Below are 19869 nucleotides of genomic sequence, written 5' to 3'. Positions count from 1 at the left end.
CTATAAAAATATTGTCCTTTTTTTCCCTTCTTCACCTAAAAAGAGAGGATTGTTGCACTTTCTCCTGATCACCCTCTATACCTGGGTGCTACAAGATTTGTCTGCCTTTTTTTTTAGTTGATATTTTGTACAATGTCCTTATAAGTCTTCCTGTTGTGCTTCAATGGACTTCCAGACAGAATAGTAGGTAATTATCGACATCACTCTGAGTCTTATCTAAGTGTTTTTCCGAAGCATTGGTATTTTCAAATTCTGAGACATTTAGGCATATTCCTTAGATGAAGATAGTTCTGCAAAATATTTACAATAAAACCCAACCCGTCTGTTCTTACAAAATTATTTCCTTGTTTTCAAGATGCTGGTTTGGATTTCTGTCCTTTGTATGTGACATAGTTTCTCAGCAGTGCATTTTGCATGCTGAACCATAATGCTAAGCTTTATTAAGACAGCTGAAAAGTTTAGATTTTCTGCATTAGCAGTGTGATGCTTAGTAGTAAATTTCCCTAATCTTCTGGATAAAATATGTTCAGCCAAAGAAAAATTGTTTTAGAGTTGTGTTCTTTTTAACACAACAGTGACACCACTCAGATGCTGCAGCAATAGAAATAAAACCAGTAGTCATTCTTTTTCCAAGCTTAGATTGAAGCCTTAGAAGGGACTTCTTTAATTTTGACAGAATATTTTATTAATATATAAATATTTGCTTCCTTAAAATATCTTTGGTTTATCCCTTGCCTTATTATGTTCCTGCTTGGCTTTTTCTTTTCTGTCTTTTCAAGATTAGTAATGAAAATGTAATGCTTGAAATTGTTGGTTGGCGCATGCTAAATCCACACATCTTGGAAGTCTAGTTTTGGCAAGGCAGTCTACCTTTGTTATAAAGTAAACTTCAAGCTTAAGGGACCTTAAATCATGATTGCTGAATTAACAATAGCTATAAAGACATCTATTCTGCTTGCGATAGGACTTCAGCACAGTGGAAGTGTATTTGGTAGGAGGACAGTTTATTGTTGTTAGGAGTATTGGTGGTATTCTCACAACCTGATTCTAAACATCTAAGCAGGTATCCCAAGACAGGAACCTGACACTAATCCATGTGCCAATACCATTGTATTTCATGTTTCATATCCTTGGAGAATATGAAAATTAGAGTTTCATCAATGAGCAAATATTAAAAACTAATAAATAGAAAAATGAAAGCAGATTATATAGCTCTAGGTCAAAATGGTCTTTTGAAGGATATTCAAGATTAGAAAAGCACACTTATTGGTGCAGTCCTGTTTCAAAATTAGGGTCAATTTATGTATTCTAAGGTAACAACCCAAATCTACCATGTGTATTCATGCCATTAATTCATGTTTGTTATAACAGAACTCTGTTTTTGCAACAGATCTCCCAGTCATCTCACCTAAATGTACTTCGCTCTGCATACTGGTGTCATCGTAGAGCACCTAAATTAGAGTTCTTTAGGATGAAACTAAACCAGTAGCACTCAGCCCTCTGACGAGCACCAACCCTCCAGCAGCAGCACCCCTGCTCCATGCCAGCTGCTGCTGGCTGTTCAGTCCAGAGGAAAAACTGACCCACAGCAAGCCCCCAGTACCACACACAGCACGACACTCCATGTCTGTGTTTCGCCCTGTGGGTGGAGAGCCATGTGCCTCCCTCTTCATGCTCAGAAAGAGCACAGGCCTGAATCTCAGCTGCTGCTTAGTGCAGGTTCTCTCTTCCGCATCACTGAAAGTGGCACTGATTAATATGACTTCAGGGTCAAGTTTTTTAAGTGGTTTTGAAATGTTTTTTAATTGAATATATAGCATAGAAAAGATGTTACAGGCATGGATCTGCCCATTTCTTCCTTTTTTTTTTTTTTTAAGAGACATTTCTTACTCTTCAGATGGCTACTAAGTAATTCCAATGAAAACCACAAAGCAGGTGCTGCTCTGCTCAAAACCCTTCACTGCACTTCAGTAATTGCAGGACTACTTGCTAGTCTAAAGTTTTGATCCTTACTTAACTTAAATGTTGCAGGTAATAAAATCAAACTGATCAAAGCTGTGTACAGATAATGGGAAAAAAGGGTGTCTGAAAAATTATTTTATGGTACAGAGCAAGGCCTTGGCCATGCCAAAAGACCTTGGATTCCTAAATGCCTGAGTTAAGCTTGCTTTCATTTTATCATCAGACCCATCAAATACAGACATCTGGGTGCATAGTTTTAATTTAAACCCTATTGAAAAGGTAGTTTAATGTCACCACCAAATTGCATACAGAAACCCTGATGAATTTCTGAGAAGAATGAGATGAAAGAAAATACAATATATTTCACTTGCTTCTGGTATTATTCATTATTGTGATTATTAGCAAGTGGCTTGACATTGTAGATTGAATGCAAAAGGATTCATATTCTGCTCAATAGTGGTAAATAACTGTCCTGTAGGAAGCTTTTAGAGTCCTTACACTGTTTGTTTCACATTTACTTCCTAAGCAAGCAGGACTTGGATCCTCCTGAACCCCAGACATTTGTTTTTCCAGATCAAAGTGGATGATTGCAGTATATCTTCTGGCTTTAAAATATATTACTTGTTTGCATTACACCACCAGCAGGACAAAATCCACTCTGCCAGGCCCAGTAAAAGGCATGAGCAGAGACAGTCTTTGCCCCTGAAAGATTCAGCATCTGAAACAATACAATCATTTTGTGCTGTACAACTCAGCAGAGAATTCCTCTGAGGCTAAGCACAAAACAGTCTAAAATACATTTTTTGCGAATTGTTACATAAAATAGCACTGGATGAATGTGAAATGTCAACATGTATCAGGTGGGTTCTGTAAGGCTTCTTTTAAATTTGTCTGCCTTGTACAACACTAACATTTCCCAAGCTATTAAAATACCCCTGGTACAGCCTATTAGGGTTGCAAAATAAAATGTGCATCTTCTCTTCAGCATTATTCTTTTACAAAAATGGGTTTTTTACCAGCTATGTAAACTGGATATACACACTAACAAATTTTCCCCTATACCTCCTAATTGGGAACCTGAACTGTAGGCCCTTGTCAATCAATGTGATGGACTTGTAAAACTAAAGTGTTAGAAAGGGCTTTGAAATGGGTAAACAAGCAGAATATGTGACTCTAAAACTGATGGCGTCCATCAAATTTTCCAGTAAGGCATTTTTTCCGTGTATTAGACTAATTTATTGATCTTTCATGCTGTGTATTCCATGCTCCTGCCAACTAATGCTAGCCAAAATTTTCAATTAGAAATGTAGACCATCTGAAGAAAAGGCTGTTTCTTTTCACTTCCATTTCTTCCTCATTTATTTTTGTATTTATTCAAGTCCTCTAGAGAACTGTAACACTACATTATGCCCAGTTAATTTACAGCTGTCATTTTTATTGGGTTACTGTGAATTCCAGTTTTTAAATCAGCATTGCTATATCACAAAAAGACATGTGTGTACATCTTGTATTCAGGGCTAATTTTTTTATGGAATGAGTGCTAGGATGAGGTGCTAGAATGCTAATAGCATATTTGTGAGTTTCATAGCAGCAGAGCTGACAGGCAAACAGATTCTGGCATGTCATTTCAGACTATTTTGTCACAAAATTAGCTTTGTGAAAATGTTTTTAGCACTTTTGATTTTTTTTGTTTTGGTTTTCATCTTTTTATTTTTCTGAAGTCTTCTAAATTGCAATTAATTATGTTAAAGTTTCAAGTTCTAATGAATCCAAATAATTTTTTTCCTAATTTTCTATTTACAAATGTTTCCTAAGCAAAGAACTTGGGAGGCCAAGATCAAATTCACAGTACAAGATACTTGAAGCATTCATCTGTTAATTATTTGTCCCTTAATTCTGCTTTGATTTTGCCTGGCTTTAGTCTCCATACACTTTTTTTTCTCCTTTCTTTTTGCAAAGTTCCATTACCTTCTTCCTATGCAGTACATGATGACTAGTCTTTGGCAACTATGAAGTTTTTGTTCAGTTATCAGTCTTTTGTCTATTAAAAAGTCCCACTCAGAGTCACAATGTATCAGGAAAAATACTTTTTGTCTGACAAAAGACAGAAAGGCATTTCACGGATATATTAGCCTGAGCCTGGATCAGCACAAAAAGCAGCAAAAATCTGGTCACCTCAGCTACTTTATGAATCTCTCTGGGATCACTGAGAAGTTGCATTCACACCATTTCTGAGAAGCTGTAAATAAAGACACAAAGTTCTGTTGCAAGCAAGGAGTAGAACCCAGTGTGATGTGTCTATCCTCTTGCAGATGACAGGGAATCTCATGACAGGAATGTTGGCTTCAAGAGGGCTCCTGTGTCTCCCTTGGTCACTTGTTTCTCTTTCCATCGCATTCCTCCCTTTCACTGGCCATTCCACTTCCTCCCAAAATTTATGGGATCCCCTTGACTTGTACCAACAAACTTGATTTTAATCAGGGCAAAGGATTCAGGGTTGGTTGGTTTCTTTACCCTTTATCATTTTACTCAACACTGGTCAAGCACAAAAATAAAAATTAAATAACTGACCTACGACCCTCCTTTTTCCATATCATCAATTACCATAGTATTAGCAAAGCAGTCTGAAACTATTTTTCAGGGAGATACAGGTTCCAGCGGCAAAGCTGACTTATGAAGCTTCATTCCTCACGCTCACCCCCTCAGTGCTATGGAAGGAGTAGTTTATGGGTCTGTACTGCATGTTAGAGGAAGAGTTAAAAGAAAAGCCCTCTCCAAAATAACCCTTCATTTCAGTGCACAGGTACTGCTGAGACAGTGGAAAAACAAACCATGCAGTGGTGGTTAGGGCAACGAGCAGCTGAGGGAGGTAAACCAGTCAACAACTTCTTGAAAAGGCTTCTCCTCCCTCGTCTGTGTGCCAAAGACTGCTCTTTGCATCAGAGCTGGACTGTGCCTACTGAAAGAAAATAGTATTCATGCATAAAAAATGAATAGCCAGTCTAGAGATTACCAATGAGATATTCAAATAAGAAAAAGGGATTTTATGACAGTTTCATAGAAGAAAATATTGCATAGGGACAAGGTCTGACCTCTTCAGGGCATATTATCAATATTTCATAAGCCTGTGAGCAAAGGACACATTTAGTAATGCAGCATTAAATTTCCATCTGAAAATTTCCATGTCTGTGGCAGGCAGCAGAAATAGTAGCTTGGATGCTGAATCTGTGGAGATTTTCAAGGAATTCAGAAATTACCTGTGCAAAACTTGCATAAAATTGAGTCAGGAAAAGTAGTGCTTAAAGTTACTAAGTGAAGTTTTATTTAGTAAAAATTGTTCAGTAATGGTTTTAAAAAAATCATTTAAATAGGTTTCTGTCAAGGAATGTACACAATGTACTAAGGCATATTATAACTATCTCTAAGTTTAACCAAATGAAATGTGTCTGGGACTTGAGAATTTCCCTCCAGGAAGAAATTATGCTTTCTTTCCAGGGAGAATTATGCTTTCAGGTTTAACAAAATACTGAAGAGAGGTGATTAAAAAATGAGGGAAAATGTTTCTATTGGAAAACACAATTTCACTGAAATTGAAATGTTTTGAATTAATAAATATGCTCTAATGAAACATTCTAGGGTAAATCTTTGCAAGGAGATGCTCTGATAAGATAAAAAATACTTTTTTAATTTCTGATTCCTTTGTTTAGACTTTTCAGTCATTTTAATAAATCAGCCTCTCTATTCAATATGCTGCAATATATCATGTACTATATAGATTAAGAAGACTGCTTTTTCCTGGAAAATAAATGCTTCACTAATATTTTGTCTGTATTTATTTTTAAACTTCATATTCTTCTGGAAGCTTCTGATGAGAAGTAAGGCATATAGTAGAACATTAAAATTTCACAGAGAATTTTATTTCATGACTCTCACCATCTTTGATTCCACACTCAGTCCTTCCCCAGTACTCTGAGTAACATGCTGTCTAGGATGAAGCCTGCTGAATTTTGTACTAAATGACTCTTTGAAGAGGATACCTAGCCATATTTAGGGGTTTCCACCACTAATAAATGGAAGTGGGTGGGGGTTGAGATGGCAGAAGGAGAACTCAGCCAGCCAAGATTTTTATTTGCCTAGGAACATAATTAAGCAAACATATTGCTCATGATAATGAATGGATAAGGTAAGTTTTATTTCCCTGAATGTTCACATACTGGTATTTTTACTGACATAGCCTGGCTAGGATGGTCACATAAACATACCCACTCTGTAGTTTATTCTCCTTCCAGGCTAGCAATTTATTTTAGTAAAAACTATGTGAACACAAAAATAATTATGTTCCCTCAATGTTAATTATGTTCCCTCAATGTTACTATAATCCTGCCCAGGCTGGAAAGGGATGCTGCACTACTTCAGTGCACTGTCATTTGTGTCCTGATTGTTTTTGTAAAAAAGTGGTGAGAAGAACAAGAAAATGTCAGCAACTTAAACTATCAAATAGGCCCAGAGTGTTCATGATTAGTAACTGGTGACTGATAGAAGATGAGTGGATTCAATCTATGCCTTTGGCAGGTACAATAATCCGTGTGTGTTCTCCATATGTGAGGAGATGTGACCATTCCCCAAAACTCCGGCCATGATCAGCAAACCATCGTGGCGATATCCCCACAAGGGAGGGCAAACCCATGCGTGAGGAATAACCATTTTGCTGGTGTGGTTAGCAGCTCACTGAGCTGCAGTGCAGGCAGAGGGCTGTGCAGAGCCAGCTGTGCAGGCAGAGCACAGGTCCTGCCCTCCGTGTGGTGAGCAGAGTGCACAGCCTCATTTCCCAGCAGCACTGCTCGGCTGAGGCAGCTGCAGAGGAAGTCCACAACAAATTCACTGATTACTAAATCTGTCTTCCATTTTGCTGTTCAGAGGATGTGTCCTGTTGAAGAGAAAAAGAGGGAAGAGAAAGCTTTCCTGGTCTATTAAATTAGGGATTTGTAATTTAAAGCAATGAGAATAACATACTTTCATTTTCCTTGGCATAGAGGGTGTCAACACGTACTTACCAAAGAGTGAAGAAGGTATGGGCACAGAAGAAATGCAGCTAGAAAGTAATGAGGTTTTTCAGAGTAATTTCTCTTAAATATACATTTCTCACCATATTCATATTTGTTTGGCAACATAAATTATGGTAACTGCTTATATCAAATGACTTAATCTGAAAGCACTACCTTGTGCACAAAGCCCTTAAGCTCTGTGCAAAGATTTGTGTATGTATTTAGCTTAATGTATCCTGGGCCTTCCCTAGCTAAACTGAGGCCTTTTTGCATCACTGTAATGAATGTAAGTGCTTTTGAGGACTACTTTCAAACCAATCTTGTTACAAGATCGTTTTAGAGAAACCACAGAGTAAATAAATGATAGGCTCTGTGAGTAGGCCAATTGATTTCAATTATGCCATTCACAATGGCTTGTGTGTGTGTATGTGTGTGTACGTGTTTATCCATATGTGTCTCTTTGCAGAATCAGGTTACTCTTACGTGTCTGACCTCTATTACTGACTGGACCTAAGTGAGAACTTTTAGCAATTATATCTTCTAATGCTTCATATTAAGCATTGTATAATGAGTTGTTGCTCCTCTTCCTTAGTTATTAGGGATTGTTGTCTCTGGGTTGCACAATGAGACAATTACTTTTCATTCTGAAATCTGTTATGTCTGTTATATCTATACATGTATTATGAGAAGCGCTGGTAGTCTGCCACTGAGTATGGATTATCTCCTTCTGTGCCTGGATAACTACAAAGGTTGAAGGCAATGTTCCCCATCTGTGACTCTGCAAAACACTGAATACGCATTTTCATCTGCATTTCCAGTACAGTTAATCACATTGTAAAAGAGATTACACTAAATATATTATCAAGACCAAACTGCTAACCAAATGTCACTCAGATCTGTCACTTAACAAAGGGTGGAATCCAGAATGATGAGTTTAACAGACCCTGAGATTTCAAGTCAGTAGTTATTCTGATTCTCCCATCCATCAATACCAGCAAATGCTGTATTTCCAAGCAAAGCTTAGATCTGACAACTCAATATTTGTATGTGATGAGAATTGTAATTATTTTAATTTGAATGTTAATTAATTTATCTGATAACTGCCTATCGGGCTTGTGCTCCATCTGGCCCAGTTTCATGTGTCTTGATAATATTTATTTGTGGTCTGATGATGAACACCAGGTGTGATTATATGCTTTGAACTAATGATGGGAAATATCATTCTTCAGAATTCCTGAGGCAGACTGCTAGCTATTTAACTGTGAGTCTATTAATTTCATCTTCAGAATCTGTATTTCTGTTACTCTTTGCATATACAGTGAAAATCTGAGTCAAGAAGCTTTCCCATATATGCTAGCACACATGTTGTTTAAAAGCATCATGGTCAGACTCAGATTATTACATTATACCATTTCCACAGTCATTTGGGGAAAGCAAGTCATATGTGCATTAGTTTAGTTAGATAAAATTCAGTACAAATGCAATGGGCTTCTGGGAGGAACAATCTAAACTATTCACACGACTGACTTTTAAATTAATGGCAAGCACTTGGGAGAAGTTCTGGAGTCATTGTGGACAGCTCAATAGGAACATCTGCTCAGTACAGCACTGGCAAAATAACGAACAAACGATCATTCGAGCCAGCTCCCCACCTTCCCCAAGTTGCAGAATTGAAATGGGACTCAGCTCACTAACCTCAGCAATTTAAAAGTTAGATTTCCTGTGTAAAGTAGTTACTGAAGCTTCTTCTGTGGTCAGTGGAGGGAAACTAACCTCTGGAGGACAATCCAGCTTGCTAAAGTATGACTGAAGTACGCAGAATTAAATGTCCTTTCGAGGTGGTGTTTTTCCACCAGCTGTAGAAAGGTACAGCAGTTGTTTTAAAGTCCAGGAGAAGCTTTTAAATAGATAGAGTTGTGGAGGATGTTGACATCTCCATGCTTCAGCCCTTATTATTGCATTTATTTTGCTGAGAAATTGTGGAGTTTGGCTGATAAGGTCTTGCCAGGGCCAAACAGGACCACATATCTTAGGGATACTGCACTTACCAGACTTTCCATGCTGGGAATTATAGCTGTCTTCAGAAACTCTGCAAGAAGTCAAGACACTGTTGTGGTCAGCCCCATAAGCTTAGACTCTCCTGGCTGAGATGTGTGTGGCTGCAGTACATTTTTCTCTGTCACCTGGAATTCCTATTTTGTCCACATTTTCATGGTTTAATCAGTAGAGAACCTGAGGACTGACTTGGTTTTACATTGTAGTGTTTGTTATTTGGCATAGTTGTGTTCCTGACACCTCCTCTCATCTGGGGCCTAATCCAGTAGGAATTCAGGAACAGTATGCAATTTCACAAACGGGGGTAAAAGTGTTATTGGTGTAGGACTATTTTAAGAGAGAAACCTCCTGTTCCAAAATCTAATAACAATATGGATCATGGATCAAGTGTTCTAAATTCCATTCCTCAATAAGGGTTTCCTTCAGAATCAGTGTGAGCTCCTTCCCACAGTGATGAACTTTTCTCAGTAGTTCCTTAATACTGAATGCAGAGTTTAGGATTTACCTGTTTTCATGTTGAAAATATGCTATTTAGGAGAAGCTTTGTAAAACTTTGCAGCAGGTATCTGGAGAAACTTATCCAGGAAGACAACTTCTTGGTTTCTAGCTTCCCCATTCCTAATATGGAGAAAAAGATTTACAAGGTTCACAGGAAATAAATACTTTTTTTAGCTCTTTGATATCTTTAGCTGTTAACAAAGGGATTTGAAGCTCCTTACTTTTAACGTGATGTGTGGATATACAGTAAGTACGTAAAAAGTGACACACCTTGTGAATTTTTAAACCTAATACAAATAAACCCAGTGCACTAGGAATGTTGACAAAGCTAGAATTTCCATACCTAAGGGTCAGACTATTTGTTCTAGTTCAGGTGTAAAAACTATTACACATTATAGCCTTTAAAATCATTCTTCCAGCTGCTAATGGTTGGTTTGTCCACAAAGTGTAGACTGTGTGGATAAATAAATTCTGAGTGCAGGCTGTTAGAATTCACAAATGCACAACTCAGCAAATTCCATCTGGGTGTCTTCAATAAATTGGAGGGCAAACGCAAACAGGAACGTGAATTTCAAATAATTGTGCTTCCCAATGTCCTCTACAAAGAAACACCAGATTGTCCATTTGCATACATTTTTATTCAGAAAGGCCTTATAAGTACTCACACACTTTCTTTAAAGTTACAGTGTAATGCAGGAAAAAAAAAAACCTAAAAAACCTCAAACAAACGAAAACCAAACAAAACCAAACAACAAAAACAAAACACAACCTGCTCCCAACAAACCAACCGACCAACCAAAAATAAAAAAGAGAGAGAAATTCCATGTACTTATGGGACTACAGTCAATTTAAGATAAATGTCATATAAGTAGGAAGTAGGTGTGAATCTGATACAAGGAGAGGAAACTTTCATGAAATGTGTACAGTTCTGCGCCCATGACACTGTAATGCATACTGCACAGTGATACTGCTCAGCTACATGGGACAAACATATAGAAATGTCTTGTCAGGTGAATTCTCATATTATCTGAAAAAATATATAGAACAGCAGCACTACAGAGTTTCATAGATAAAAATTGGCTTATTTTGTTCCCTGCAATGGAATTTCTTTCCTATTTTCAAAGAGTGACTTAATCAGCTCTGAAGCAGCTCCAAAATAGCCTCATAGCAAAATTAAAAGAAGTTAAATTAGAACTAGGTCTCACAATGGAATCTGTAATTGAATAATTAGAAATAAAGTAAACAAGAAGGATGTCTAAAAAGCTCTTCTATCAGACTGCTTTTCAGTACCTTTTTGTAGGATGGCAAAACAAGCTTACAGACTTTCATCCTATGCACAAGACCATGGAAATTCAGATTCACCACACTCTATGTCATTGTCAGGTATTCTTTTTAAGACCAGGGTCAGTAAATAAGAATACAAAAACTGACTGCTCATGTGAGTCCTACTTCACTTTCATTCACATCCAAAATCTGACTCCTCGAGAAACATTGCACCTTTGTTATGAATATTAAGCAAAAACATCCTTCCTTTTTAAGAAAGACTAAAATCTGTAGAGGAAAAACAATTATTGTTTAAACATAAAGGCAGAATAATTTTGGAAAACTCAAGTGAGCTTTATGGTCAGCACATTCCTCTTTTCACTTATGACTGTCATTTTAATTGATGTTTGAAGGGAGTGTGCTCTGCCATATCAGCACTGTGGGTAGTACAAGAGCATCCTCAGTTTTTCCTGCCCAGCACATATTCAGTGTTTGGCTCAAGGAAGTTGATAAGTGATGGTCCTGACTCCAGAAGTGGAGATGTCTCTTGCATTACACTGTTTTCATAGTAAGAGATGATTAAACCTCTCGTCTTCTGCAAATGATTAGTTAATTTTCTGGAACACTAGATAGTAATATGGAAATTTTTTACAGTGTGTGTGGTACCCTTCAAATGTTATTTTATTCAACAGATATGCAGTTTTATCCAAGGACTTATCTCCAATGGGCAATATTCCTTGTTCAACACCTGTATGGGTACTCCCACACCTGGCAATACCAGTTTCTCGTGAGACAAAGGTAACATCACATAACAGGAGATGACACATTTTACATGACGAATAACTATGGCAAGAGGTCAGTACTTGAGTCCAAAATTGTAGTTCTGAGTGTGTCACTAGTTCAGATTTGGCCACAAGTGAACTGCTTGCCAAATAGTTGTTCAGTTTTTTTTTACTTGCATAGATGTGTATTGAGCTGCTGAAGATCTGCAGACTAACAAGACAGTATTTGTGATGAATAATTCAGCTGCTCTACTAACCAGTTCTCTGGCTAATATGCCAGTTGAAATAAACAGATTTTTTTTGCATCTGTTGACAGATGTTATGTGCAAGTTTAAAAAAATGAGGGGACATCATGGTTATGACTTATCTAGTGTCCAAGAGTAAAATTACCATATCCTGCAAAAAGTTTAAGACCATATCTATTGAATTTATTAATTCCCATCTGAGTATCATTCCTCTCATAAAGTCCACATGGGCAAGAAAATATCCAGGTGGCAATGTGCTGCTGGTGTCTCTCCACTCTGCTGCAAGCTCTTAAACAATTAGCTTAATTTTTGTAATTAGTTTTGATATGGGGTCTGGGGTCTGTAGAATGTTATGAACTGTTTCAACAGGCATCCATAAAAGGGGTAAGAAGTGTTATAGCTGGAACACATGACTTAATTAATTTTCTCTCAGAACACCTGGAATCAATATTATCAGCCAGAAACATGCTGTGTCCTGCATTTTTTCCATTATCTCTAAATGGTGCTTTATGGGTGGTATATACCTGCGTGGTATAATGATGAATATTGTGACAGGAAAAGGATTTTCTGCATTGATGTGACACTATACAGTCATACAGACAACTCTCTTTTGTGTGGAGCTGGGAGCTATTATTTATTCATTCATTTATGTCTTTTACTCAATTTATATGCACAGTAGTGATATTGCATTGAACTTTATCCCCTAGTGAACACTGTTTTGACTACCATTTCTAACCAGTGGAAATAAACTGGACTAAAAGCCTGTGTACTAGAAACAGAGAGTGTATTGCAGCAAGGCTGGACTCTTCCATCACAGAGAAAAGGAACAGAACAATTTATGAATTGCTAGATTAATGTACCAGCACATAGATAGTTTGCTCAAGATGGTGCAAAGCTGAGCTCTAATCATAACTGCCTTCATGTGAACAGTGGCTGGGTCAGCAGGTATCAGCCCTCAGTTCATGGCACTGGCCCAAAATGAAGAGGTGATTGGTGCTGTATGTCGGACAGGTCAGTATCCAAAATCACCTGATGGTTCCAAGCCCAGAAGAGGCATTCAAATGGCTGAACTATTACACTAGCTGAATGAATGAAATATGTTAAAATATTTGAAAAAAGACCAAATATTTTATTTAATTTCCCATATCTTGCTACCACACAAATCAGTTTCCTAAAAAAAGTAGGGGAAACTAGAAAGTGAAGAATTTCTTTCCCAATTCCTTTATAATGCTGTAATTTCCAATCTGTAAATGTGAGAAATTTCCACATTTAAAATACAAAGACTTTCTGGACATCACCTCAGCACAATAGCTCATAGAAGAAAATCAAAACAAGAAAGAAAACTTATTTGAAATCAATTAACAGCAAGAACTGAAAACATTCAACATCATTACAAAATGAATTACTAAATCTACAATAGACTAATTAGTACTACAGAAATACCGCAATGGTCTTAGTGCACTTGTCTGTCTGACCCAGCAGCTATTCTCCGTTAAGCTCTTTGGATTCATTAGTTGTAGCAGTGATAACTAAAGCTGTAGAGAAACACAGGATTTGGAATGCTTTGGAAGGTATTTGGTGAGTAAACATTTTAAAAAATTGTGGACGTTCACATTGAGTCCACCTGCCTTTTAAAGAACTGTAATAGCATTCCTTTTTTAAAATGAAGCATATTTGTTTTCTAAAGCTACAGGTTGATTTTTTTAGTCTGTAATGATGGTTATATCAAGCCTGCTTTTAATTACATATTGAATGTGAAAACATTTTTACAGGCAAAAATCACACCAAGCCTTCAAACGTATGTGTTGTTCCAGTGCTCTAATATGTCAAACATGCTTACCTGCATGCTGACCATGAACCATACGAGGGGTAACACATGTCTGGTCTGGAGTCAGCAAACATTTTAAAAATACATGGATTTACTTCTACATAGAGTGAAGTTACACTACTATGCCTGAATTACTTCTAAAGCTGCCCTTGTTGTGGTTTTCAGAGAGAGGTCCCCCTGAGAGTAGCCCCTTCCATATTAGCACAGTAGAGCCTCAGAGCTGCAGGCCACCACTGGGGAGGGAGGACACATGAGTGCTCTCCATGGTGCAAGCCACTGTCATCTCTCAGGGCCTCAGTCTCACGTGGGTACTACCACCAGTCACATGCCTCTCAGTTCTCAGAGCCCTCATAAGAAGAGAGAAGGCTCCTGGTGTTCATACCAACCTTGTTGTGTCTTGCTGGTAGCCTAAGTTTGCCTGTTGGGCCTCCATGTCAACAGTGGGCTGTTATTTTCCAGGTACAAGGTTCAGGAGTCTGTTCATTCAGATTTTTCATGTCACCTTTTCTTCAGGGGTTGGTATGAGGTACAGAGCAGTAGTTCCTCTCTTTCTAGGCCCAGTCTGTGTCAGAAATCAGTATCACCCTGTGGGCATTTGGTGTGCCAGACCTATATGGGAATAGATGAACAGTTCAGTACTCAAGTACTCAAGCAAAGCACATTCTGTTACCGAAATCTTGAAAACACTCCCCAACTTGTCACTGCCCATGGCATTCCAGTTACCATCACTGGGTTCTGGGAGAGTGTCTTGGGTTTCAATGCAAGATGTAATCAAAAGCATGTATTCTATTCCCAATCCGTTGAAACAAGCTGAAGAGGTTTGGTTCTTTTGTGTTGTGTTTTGGTTTTTTTTTCTTTTCTTTTCTTTACTGCATAACTTCAGAGGAGAGGGAGAGGGTGTCTTTCTGTTAAGGGGCCAACTCCTAAAAACCAGGTGGAGCAGTGTTCCTTATCTCTTCTACGACCCATCCTCCCTCCAGGGGGATATGTGCTGTTAATGGGCCATTAAGGCTTACCATATGACTGATATGACTGATAACATTACATCATCCCATTGTGAGATGAGAGGAGCCAAGCATTTCTACCTGGATAAAAATCTGAGAGTCAGAACACCAAGGCAGTCTGTTTTCCACTGGATTCCCAGGGGAAAGACTGGACCCATCTCACCACCACTAGACCCTTCTACTCATCTCTACTGCAGCAGAACCACATCTGCCACTCCAGGAGGACTTATTTGGACTACTCCTGACACCCTGACCAGGCTGTCAGTCATATTCTGACTCTGTCAATGTTTCTAGAATTTTTTTTTGTTGTTTGTTTGCTTTACTACATTTGTATTTTTAAAATTCCTAGTAAAGAACTGCTATTCCTATTCCCAAATCTTTGCCTGAAAGCCCTTAACTGCAAAATTATAATAATTTGGGAGGGAGGGGGGTTACATTCTCCATCCCAAGGGAAGCTCCAGTTTTCCCTGGCAGACACCTGTCTTTCCAAACCAAGACTGAGAAGGTGTCCAGCTGTACTGAAATTCTTAATGGAGTTTCACACAGTTCCTGTGATTATTGCAGCTGTAAAGGTGCTGCTCCCCTTCGGGCACATGAGCCTCAGCTCCAGTGAATACATGCATTACACACACCTCAGAGGGATCTACCCGTTTCTCTTGTGAAAAGCGGAGCAACCATTTCACCACTCTCATCCCCACCTTGTGGGGATGGCCTGACAAGCACAGAGCCACTGCACTCATATGTCCTCCAAGCTGTTTGTGAAGGGCACTGCTCGTCAGAGCACTAGAGAACTGACTCTGATGACCTTCACAGCCTGCATTAGAGAGAAAGTCTCCCTGAAAGACCCCATGCACCCTCCCTCTCATACCTCAGGCAACATTTTTGTGGTCATTTGCATCCAAGATATTTATCACTTACCAGAGACAGGTGCTCAGTGGTTTCCCAGCCCTAGATCAGGTTCTGTGCAATGGAAGCATTCTCACACAGTGCCCCATCAGCTAGCTGTGGTTCAGGTATGCAGATAGAGCTACCTGTGACTTTTCAAGTCTCCCTTCTCACCTCTGTGTCTGAACCTGGCTCTGACCATTCCACCAACCATAAGCACATATTGTTGTCAGCATAATTCTAAGATTGCTTCCTACAAATATTTACAAAAGTCTTAAATGTCTTCTGAGCCCCAAGTAGCTCCCCTATGATGCAATAAAGAAATCACCCATTAAGTAACATGTAATTACCTTCTCTTGCAGCTCCCAGAACAAGCATTTTGGATTTTCTGGGGAACCAGCCAAAGGACAAAAAAGGAGAGCAGGCAACGTGCTGTAATCTGTCAAGCCCAGAGCATGGGACAGTCCCTAAACAGATTCAGAGAGCACTGTAAAATCTTCGAGTGTATCCTCTCCCCCTCCCTTAGGAGGTGAAACCAGATATTGTTCCAGTTCCTTCAAAGCAGTGCAACTGGTGACTGTATTCTGCAGCCTACATTCCCTGTCAAAGATGAAAAATGAAGTTTAGAGGAGACTTTTCTCAGAAATAGGCTCATCCTGACCTTCCCATTTGGTTTCTGAGTGGTCCAATGAAGAAAAATTCAGCAAAATGCCATAAGGTAATAATGGAAAATAAAACCATGACAAAATAACGAGTGACTCACAGACTGCAGTAGGAGTTTTGGTGGGGTTTTTTTGGTTGTTTTGTTTTGTTTTGTTTTGTTTTGTTTTGTTTTGTTTTGTTTTTCCTGGGCTGTTACATTCAGGCTCTGAATACTGCAGAACAATCTAAAGGAGCAATGAAATAAACTAGGTACTAAAGATTTTGTAGTTCACTACTAAACAGCTCCTTCAACAGCTCTTCTTGCTGTTAAAAGCTCTGTAGAGGAATTGCTACATAAATTATATACTGTAGAAATAAGTCAGGCCCTAAGAAACCAGGTCAAAACTCCAGATTCCAGAAACAAAAGGATAGATCACTATGGGTAGCTACCATACTCAAAGAAAGAAAAACCCTTTATTTATTCTTGACCTACATTCAAGTAAAATGGTATTTTTCAACTACTCTTAAATCTTTTTCCAGCTTTATTCTAGAAAGGGTATTGCAGTTTGTAAGAAGCTTGACTGTTGGAGCACATCTGCTGCTTCAGTTTTAAAAGGGTTTGATTACAGAATCCTAGATACTTGACAAATTTCTGTCTTAAATGGTAAAAAATATTCTTAATCTAGAGGACATAAATATTTGCTTCAGTCCTATAAAACCTGATAAATACAGAGATATTATTTGCATTTAATATCAAGTATCTGTCTTGACACTTTAATTGCAGTACATTTTTTGCTTTCCGCTTTCTGATCAGTTGGGTATTGTTCCTTTTTTCCCTCTTGTTATCTTTACTGGGGCTTTCTTCCAGCTTTAATATCTTTAGTCCAGGATTCTGGAAATAAAACAGCACATATTTACCTGTAAATTCAGAAAATCCAGCTAGCAGAAATTACTTTCCTGTTTTTTAGGCTGAATCTGAATGAGTTATTTCCTCTGATGCTGAGATTTCTGACTCATTCACTTTTTTTTTTTTTTTTTTTTTTTTTTTTTTTTTTTTTTTTGTATGACTTTTCAGTCACTATGAATTTATTACCACTCCTGTATATTCCATATTTAATATTAATTCTTCCATCCTTTTCTGGACAGAAAATTACTGTTTCAGAATTACAGAGCAAAGTAATTATTCAGTGGTGAGGGAAACATGAGGATACAAGGCTGCTAACTCTCATAACTGTACTTTGAATCTTGTGGTAACAAGTAGCTCTTTGAAAGCTTTTTTACTTCAAATCCTGTAAATGTGTGACAGCACAGGTCGATGAGAGTGAAATCACCTAGGGAAACACAAGTGAAAGAGCCAGATGCCCAAGTGTACTTTTTATTGCATTTATCAGTGCTGTTAAAAATCAAGTTAATTATTTGGGGGGACCTGACATAACAGCATTCAGGCATCAACTGTGTGAAAATTCTGATGGTTCTGATTTCAGTTTCTTCCACTGTTGAGACCTTCAGTGTCTGGGAGCCAATGGTTTTACCAGTTCTTCAACTCCTCATTAGGATGTGCATCTGTTACAGGAACTGTGGGAAAAATCAAGACAAATTCTCACTCTTTAATGTTTCCTGTTTGAACTTACAGCATTTTGTTGCTTCTTCTTCACATGGGTGAGGCTTTTTTAATGTTTGATGATGATTTATGAAGCCACAAAATCATTCAGCACAACAAGCAACAACTGATGTAATTAGCACATTTGAGGACAGTGAAAACTGCAAAATAAGAAGGCATCAGTCATTAAAGCAATAGATTGATTTTTCAGTATGTGTTCCAGTGCTTTTATCAATACCATGTGTTAGTGCTTTTGGACTATGTCATTCTCCATTCTGCTATTTCCTGGATAAATGTCAATAGAAAGTACAATATCTGGACTTATTAGAGCTTGTAAACAACTCTAATAACCTGCTACTTTTGCCAGATATTATTTGATGGTCAAAAGATAAAGCAAACATGGAGAAATGGAAAAGGTCATGGACACAGATTATATATGAAATGAATTATTTACCCTTTTCTGGGCCCTTTTTCCTTCTTCTAGAGGTGTCTTCCTTTCACATATTGCCTTCTTTACTTCCCTGAAGGGTCAAGGAGACAGATAGATAGACTACCCACGTACAGATAATTTCCTCAGCTTGCACTCAAATCTGTAAAATATTTTCTTTGAGTTTTCCAGTCTGGTCCACCAAGACATAATGAATATCTTCTGCTCTGAATATTTGAGTTATGTCCCCTATTGTCAGTATGTGTCTAAGTTTAACCAAACCTAAATAGGAATTAAGAAATCTAAAATAAAATTCTACAACACACGAAACAACTAATTTGAACATTCATCTGTGGTAAAGTTCAGGACAGTGGGTTTTTCCTATGTTAAGAATAGAAATGTTATCAAGGAGAGAAGCTGGATTCAAGGTCTTCTGTAGGCTATAAACATTTTCACATTTTGTTTTGCTTAAATACATAATCAGTGAAAGCACATATGAGTGTCCTTCCTCCACAGTTTCTTTGATGCCTGTGGACTGCTGAAAAATTATCCCAGGTGAGATACACGTAGCTTATTTGCCATAACTCTACTCCACCTGAATGTGAAGAAAGCTGATGCAAAATTGTGGTAGTACATGGTGGGATTTTTCATCAAGTGAAACCCATAACTTAGGACAAATACAGGATGTAGAGAACAGACTGTTAAAAGTCTTTAAATCAAACTGAAGTAGAAACCTGTCTTCACAACACAGAGCTTTTATACTGGTCTTAACTGCAGATGAATCTTCCCATGAGACTTTGATTTTCTTGTTTTAACTTTCCAAAAGCATGAAGAGTTTTTTTTATATACCATGAAGTAGGCTTCAAAATAAGTAATAGTGTTATATAAATTATTTTTAAGCCTGTGAATTATAGGTGCATTTATTCCCTTTCCACAAAAAAACCCCAACAACAACAACAACAAAAAAAAAAACAAACAAACAAACAAAAACAAAACAAAACAAAAAAAAAAACCAACAAGAAAAAACCCACAAACCTACAGATTTAATAAATGAAGATCTAGATAATAAATCTCACTTAAAATAGACCAGCAATACTCAAAACACTTTACTTACTTACTGACTGACTGAGCCAAAGCATTATTCTCAAGAGAATGTTTTGCCCTTTTTGTAGAATTAAATAAGTAGTGGAAATAATATTTAGAAAAAATAGCAGAGCCAGACGATGACTTTTGCTTGGTAACTGTTTAACTAAGCCCAGCTGCTGCCTGGGAGCTGGGTTGTGGGAGGGTAACAGCAGCTTCTCTTTCAATTAAGGCCAACCAATCTCGATGGGGACATCTGTGGTACTCAGCAAACCCTGAGAATGCTTTGGGGTGGCTTAAACTTTACCCTTGTTATACAAGACCTCAAATAGGAGCTGTCAGGGGCTTCCTGAAGTAGCTTCCATACAGATATTTAATCCACAAAGGTCAGGCAGGTTGCTTGCAATGACAAGGTTTTCTCCATTTTCGTCTTTCAGATATGTTTGGATATATAGTTAAAATAAAATGCTGTGGTGCATGGTCACCTCACTGGTTTTTATACACGGGATAGGTCCAGCGGGGAAATTCTGGCCGCAGGCTGAGTTTTGAT

General features: G+C 37.9%; 1 long non-coding RNA gene across 1 annotated transcript; it reads right to left on the bottom strand.

The window, feature by feature from the left end:
• Positions 1-13088: 13088 nt before the first annotated feature.
• Positions 13089-19470, bottom strand: LOC134550068 (uncharacterized). Its single transcript, XR_010080244.1, has 3 exons — positions 19351-19470; positions 15918-18399; positions 13089-14287 (listed from the first exon to the last, which is right to left on the bottom strand). It is a non-coding gene; the product is annotated as an uncharacterized LOC134550068 (long non-coding RNA).
• Between the last annotated feature and the right edge of the window lie 399 nt (positions 19471-19869).

This window comes from Prinia subflava, chromosome 4, assembly GCF_021018805.1.
Source record: "Prinia subflava isolate CZ2003 ecotype Zambia chromosome 4, Cam_Psub_1.2, whole genome shotgun sequence".
Lineage (NCBI taxonomy): Eukaryota > Metazoa > Chordata > Aves > Passeriformes > Cisticolidae > Prinia > Prinia subflava.
This window is presented reverse-complemented; position numbering and strand designations above follow the sequence as displayed.